This window comes from Galeopterus variegatus, unplaced genomic scaffold (assembly GCF_000696425.1).
Source record: "Galeopterus variegatus unplaced genomic scaffold, G_variegatus-3.0.2 Scaffold8866, whole genome shotgun sequence".
Lineage (NCBI taxonomy): Eukaryota > Metazoa > Chordata > Mammalia > Dermoptera > Cynocephalidae > Galeopterus > Galeopterus variegatus.
Window position 1 is genome coordinate 28,491 of NW_007734977.1, and position 7,129 is coordinate 35,619.

Consider the following 7,129-nt stretch of genomic DNA (forward strand, 5'->3'; position numbering starts at 1 on the left):
GAAATTAACCCACGCACTTACTGCCATTTGATCTTCGACAAAGGCATTAAGTCTATTCACTGGGGTCGGGACTCCCTCTTCAGCAAAGGGTGCTGGGATAACTGGTTATCCATTTGCAGGAGATTGAAACTAGACCCACATCTCTCACCATTTACTAAAATCAACTCAAAATGGATTAAGGATTTAAATATACACCCTGAAACAATAAAACTTATTAAAGAAAATATAGGAGAAACCCTTCAGCAAATAGGGCTGGGCACAGACTTCATGAATATGACCCCAAAAGCATGGGCAACCAAAGGAAAAATAAACAAATGGGACTATATCAAACTGAAAAGTTTCTGCACAGCAAAAGAAACAATTAACAGAGCTAAAAGACAGCCAACAGAGTGGGAGAAAATATTTGCAAAATACATATCTGACAAAGGACTAATATCCAGAATATATAAGGAACTCAAACAACTTTACAAGGAAAAAACAAGCAACCCAATTAAAAAATGGGCAAAAGAGCTAAGTAGGCATTTCTCTAAAGAAGATATGCAAATGGCCAACAGTCATATGAAAAAATGCTCAACATCACTCAGCATCCGGGAAATGCAAATCAAAACCACACTGAGATACCATCTCACCCCAGTTAGGATGGCTAAAATCCAAAAGACGCTGAACGATAAATGCTGGCATGGTTGCGGAGAAAAAGGAACTCTCTTACATTGTTGGTGGGAATGCATAATGGTGCAACCCCTATGGAAAATGGTTTGGAGGTTCCTCAAACAGCTGAAGATAGATCTACCATACGACGCAGCTATCCCACTGCTGGGAATATATCCAAAGGAATGGAAATCATCAAGTCGAAGGTATACCTGTTCCCCAATGTTCATTGCAGCACTCTTTACAATAGCCAAGAGTTGGAATCAGCCCAAATGTCCATCATCGGATGAGTGGATACGGAAAATGTGGTATATATACATAATGGAATATTACTCAGCTATAAAAACGAATGAAATACTGCCATTTGCAACAACATGGATGGACCTTGAGAGAATAATATTGAGTGAAATGAGTCAGGCAGAGAAAAAGAAATACCACATGTTCTCACTTATTGTTGGGAGCTAAAAAATAAACAAATTAATTCACCCACATACACACACAAACAAAAAACCGGGGGGGGGCGGGGGGAAGAAGATATAACAACTATACTTTTTTGAAGTTTTTACAACAAGCAAACAGAAAGGACATTCTTGGGGGGGAGGGGAGAGAGGGAGGAGGGAGGGAGGTGTCGGAGATGGGCCATAATAATCATATACATTGTATATTGACAAAATAAAAGTTTAACGAAAAAAAAAATAGACACTTAATTAGGCCATTCAGAGACCTGTTAAGTACAGGCTAAATGGCAGTCAAAACAGCACTACTGAAGTGGAAATCAATGAAAATATGTAGCTTCCCCTGGAAAGTCACAGCTATGACCTTTGAAAACCTGCTATGTGCATTATTCTCTGGCAAAAGAAACAAGCTAGTGACTAAGTGAAAAGTACATTAAGAGTTTCCCACACACACTGTTTAACATACAATACAGCAATTCTTGTTAGTAATAAGGAGAGAAGGAAGACTAAAGGAAAGGAGAATCGAAGAGCTCGCCAGTTACTGCACCTCAGTGGGAAAAGGTGCACCTGTGTGCCTCAGCCATTTAAATATACTAGAACTACCCAAGAGAAGCAAAAATTAAACTTGAATTTCAAACTGTTGTCTTGAAGGCTGGGATGATAAACTGTCTTCCCCTTGCTGGCAAAAAAAGCCTCCTGTTTTCTCAGTTTACACAGTTTATCCCACCATGAGTCCTAGATTTTCATTTGCTCTCTACGTATAAAAAGTGTTTTAAGCATGTCAGATGACTGCTCTCTTTTGGGTTTTCACTCTTGTCCTTTCAAAATATCTATTACTGCTTGTGGGTGGGGAATAGGAGTGAGAAACCAAATTATTAAACCAACAGAATGCTTCGTTATCAATGGCACAACTTCATAGACATTTACTCAGATGATTTAAGAAAAAAATCCTAATCTTTAGATTAGAACGTATTTCTGATTTTTACTCATTTTATTGTTGCTATGCAACCAACAAATAATCCAAGTTCTGCTGAATTCAGTTCTGACAAATTTTCCTTGTCCTTGACAAGAGCTATGGGCCTTGCTGGTGAGCTTTAGAGGAGTAGTGGAACAGTGTAACAACCGGTGACTTAAATGTGTGCTCCACAAAACAAAAATACAAACAAAAAGCTTATTAGTGTTCTAATCACAGTTTAGGAAAATGATATACTTTTATTTTGGCAACAATCTAGCAGTGAAGAAATATTAATGGTGATTTATAAGAGAACTTAACTTGGTTGGGCCGAAGAGAGGTGGAAAATCTTAGACAATTACGAGTAGTGCATATTTTCACATATTTCCTTTTTTGGAATGTCTTAAAAAATAAAATAAGAAATGTAATTTATGAATTGCATAAAGCATTCCCGTATCCTGTGATATTCTTCTTAGGGTAAAGTTCCAATAACTGTTTTATAAATTCTTTACAAATAGAGAAAATTTCCATGAAAAACTATGTGTTGTTCACAGTACACCCTTCCAGGTTATTGGATTCTGATTTCATGGGGCTCTGTAACTTTCATGGCCTTTGAGCTATTTTACAACTCTGTAAATGTAGATAACTGGTAGCAATGCAGAATAATTCTTGTCTATAGACATGTAAATAAATTCCGTGGTGGAGGTTCAATTGACTTCCCTCCCACGCTGTGGAAGAAGCCAGTTTTGTCTCTTTTTGCACATTCATTTGACTATTCTTGGTCGTTAAATGTTTCTATTCTTTTGGTAATCTTTTGAACTGGTTATAATATCTTACTGGTTTCCTCGTTAATAATGACTTAAATAAAAAATGAGTTAAATAAAATGGTTAGCATGTGTTTATTTTCTGTCTTAAGAGAATCATGATTGTACTTTTATTTGTTTGGAAAAATATTCTCTAATAACAATATAAAAAATGAGTTTTTGAGTAGAAAATTTTGAAATTTAGTGTCTATAGTCTCTGATTTCACAAATGGTTATCAGTCATCTCCTTTTCATTTTTTGGCTCCATAATTTTACTTTCCTAACTTTCATTCAGCCAGCATTCATTTTTTTTAACCTCAGATAAACTTTTCGATGAGTGATAATTTAAATCTGTGCTCTGCAAAGTTAAAACAAACAAACGAACAAGCCTATCAATGTTTTAAACGCCATTTAAAAAAAATGACATATTTTTATTTTGGCAACAATCTAGCACTCAAGAAATACTAATGATGAGTGATAATTTAAATCTGTGCTCTGCAAAGTTAAAACAAACAAACGAACAAGCCTATCAATGTTTTAAATGCCATTTAAAAAAAATGACATATTTTTATTTTGGCAACAATCTAGCACTCAAGAAATACTAATGATGATTTATAAAAGAACTTAACTGTGTTGGATCAAAGAGTTGTGGAAAACCTTTAGCCAATTATAAGTAGTGTATATTTTCATGTAACTCTTTTTCAGTAGTTAGTATTTTTATTGAGGCCATCCATAGGAACCATTACATTACATTCAAAGGAAACATTTCACAACATCCAATAAATAAAATAAGATTTTTATACTTACTGTGCCCCACCAGAGAGCATCTGCATATGTAGAAAACTCTTTATTGGCATCCTTTTCCACCAGATAGACAAGGAAAGATGAAAAAATAAGAACCAAAAATCCTATGTACCAAGCTGTGATTAATTCCTAGATATAAAAGGAATGAAAGATTTTTAGAGGTGAAAAATCTTTGAAAAAGGAAAAAAAAATCTATGCATGATTCCATTTACTTCTTGGATGTTTATGATATAAATTCTATTTACATCATAAATGTTATGATGTTATGAAGTAAATTCCACGTACTTCTTGGATGTTTCTGATGGCTTTTAAATAATCCCTTACACATCATGTTCCAAAATTGCTTTAACTAATTTCCGAAATGACCAAGTTTGCTTGTTACAGCAATCAATGAGAAAGTTTCCAAATTTTGTTCCAAAGCTCAGAAAGCAAATCTTACCTTGCTGTGAGCATAAACCACTGAACCTAGTAATTTCCAAGTGCCTCCCCTTCGGTCCATGCGCACCATACGGAGGATCTGTAGGAAACGGAGACTTCTGAGTGCGGACGTGGCAAAAATATTACCCTGAGTTTTTGCAGAAACAACTGCTATTGAAGCGATAAGAACAATGGTATCTGAAAGAAATGGGTTGAAACAGCCATAAGTAGCATGACTATGAATTTTTATTTCTCAAAGTGATATTTCTGAAAGGTTCACTTTGACCTGTTTGAGGCACAAATAAACAGATTTCAAACCTCAGCCTCACCTAGTGCCATTTGGGCTCTGTGATGACTGAAGAGTGAGAAGGCAGCGTACAGGACCTACCTATGGATTTATTTCTGACTCCTTGGCCTTTCTGTGCCTTACTTATGCAATTTCAAATCACATACTATGAGGTTAAATGTTCATATTTAACCTTCAACAAACTGGACAATGGCCTTCAAAAAGTTCAATGTTTCAGGGAGCCTTAGGCTGTGGAGCAGCCGTCTGCATCTCTGGCTTCATTAGCATTCCTGTCTGCAGAAAGGAGCTCCTGTCTCAGCTCCCAACACCATCGCTTCCTTGTTGATGTGACAGAGGTGTCACAGCCTGTCCAGCCATGGAGTGCTGCTGGGTATAATCATGTCTCTTGTTTTCTTGCCAAACAAGTTTGTGTCACCTTTATGCCCCAAATTTCCTAATGTTATGGAGTCTGCAACTTTGCATTCTGTTTAACAAAGGCCTCAACTAAGCGGAATACTCTATGCTTTCTGTATTTTATACCTGGTCTGTCAATTATGTGTAAGGTTGGTGCACAAATTAAATAATATTACATTTGTTACTATAGTGTATGTAATTATAAACACTGTGCATTGCATGGGAATGAGTATTTAATGCTTGACATATTGACATTTGGCTTAAAAAATCTGCCCTTTTATAAGAGAAAAAGAGAAAAAGAACAGCTAATGAAAGCATAGAAAAGATAAAAGAGACTTAATCACTCCAGGAGTAAATATCTGAGTGAAGGGAAGTAGGCTTTGAAGTGGGAGAAGTGAAGTGGGGATGGATGGCCTCCTGTGGCAATTTTAATAAAAGTGAGCTTGACCTTAACATCCTCAAATAAAATTTCCTTCCTGTGTCAAGTGGGCTGTGTGTGACTGGACTGCCACACTCCGAAGGGAGCTCCACTTCAGGGGAGCTGCCTGTGTAATGTTTCTGTGATCCCCAGGATTAACTGCTGTATGAATGTGCATTCCTCATTCAGCTCATCCTTTTCCTGCGCTGAGAAAGCTCTGGTTTCCTGGTGTGAGCTGAGAAGATCTTCTGAGTCACTCTGCTGGAGCCCCTCCTGGGGAGGGTCAGTAGTTGGGAGGGCAGAGGTCAGCCAAGGGACTTTTTCCAATCACATCTAAATGCTATGTGACTTTGTGGATAGGTGCTCAGAGAGCCATGGGAGGGCAGAGGTCAGCCAGGGGACTTTTTCCAATCACATCTAAATGCTATGTGACTTTGTGGATAGGTGCTCAGAGAGCCACAGATGTGTCCATGAGTTACCGCTGTTGGCAGATGTTGAAAATGAGAAGGAACTAATGTGTTGACACAGACACTGAAGACATTTTAAGTGAATAAAAGCCAGTTGTGAAAGTGTGTGCAATGTGAACTTACTTAATAAAAATAGATATTAGTATATGACTAGGAAAAACATATGAGAATATACATTGATTATTACCATTAATTGTCTGTAGGGGTAGAGTGTTGGGGTAGATATGTGGACAAAGGGGTCTTTCACTGTTTAATTGTTAATTTCTATAATATTTGAATTTTATAACAACGGGTATGCCTTTTGAAATCAGAAAAAAAATCCCTAAAAAAAATTTATGTGCAAACACATCTCTTGGTTCTCATCATTTGGAGGGATTTACTTCCGAGACTAGTGGTTTATAGACAACAAAACATTACTTGTATAGCACTGCTGGATATATATTTGCTTTTATTTCATTGTAATCCTGATTTTTCCCAAGTGTAGAAAGGAAAGAAAAAGATATAATACCTCAGTTACTATGTTAAAATATTTGAAATAGTAGAAATAAGTAAATGGTTAGTAGGAATGCAGAAAATACAACACTTAAAACTTATTATGTGCCTGGCATTTTCTTTAGTACTAAGTTTTTTACAAACATTATCTTATTTAATCCTCCTAACAACCTTATGAGGTAGGTATTCTACAGATTTCATTTTGTAGATGAAAAAAGTGAGGCACAAAAAGCATCTATTGTATTATTTAAAAAAATCAGCTATTGATCTGTTAGACTACATTACAAAAATTATGCTATGAAGTTTATTTATTAGTGAAAACCTAGAGAAAATAAAAGCAACACTGTTGGTTTGAGACAATTAAAAAAATTACTCACTCAATGAATCATAATCTAAATGTCTTAAGTCACAAAATATGCAACGGTAACCACAGATTTGATTTAATACTCTCATTGTAAATCAGGTCATATGAGAAAGTCAGAGTTCATCAAAATGAAATCATAGATGAGCAACCAAATGGTAAACAGTGAGGGCAGTCACAAAAATGTTTCTGGTTGGGTTACAGTCATCCACTGGGATTTTGTTATCAGTACCACCTAGAATATTTTCTAGGCCAATATTTTTTTTTTTTCCTTTTTGTCTTTTTTCGTGTCCGGCAACGGATAGCAACCCTCAGTGTCGCGCCCGTACCAGACCGGGACCGGCTACGGGATCGCGACCCTCGGTGTCACACCCGCACCTCGCTCAGCCAGTGAGCGGGACAGGTCTGTATGTGGGATCCGAACCCTCGGCTCCCAAGCGGTGCACTGTAGCAGTGCGCCACCGGGCCGGCCCACTAGGCCAATATTTTAGGCCACAGCGCTCCCAAGCGGTGCACTGTAGCAGTGCGCCACCGGGCCGGCCCACTAGGCCAATATTTTAGGCCACAGCGCTCCCAAGCGGTGCACTGTAGCAGTGCGCCACCGGGCCGGCC

At 37.4% G+C, this 7,129-nt stretch overlaps 1 pseudogene across 1 annotated transcript in view; it reads right to left on the reverse strand.

The window, feature by feature from the left end:
• Window positions 1-7,129, reverse strand: part of LOC103608801 — a 60,025-nt pseudogene that overhangs the window by 24,936 nt on the left and 27,960 nt on the right. The window contains exons 2-3 of the transcript XR_552092.1: window positions 4,102-4,277; window positions 3,666-3,791 (exon numbers count right to left, since the gene is read on the reverse strand). The product of XR_552092.1 is annotated as a potassium voltage-gated channel subfamily KQT member 5-like (transcript). The remainder of the gene's footprint in view (window positions 1-3,665; window positions 3,792-4,101; window positions 4,278-7,129) is intronic.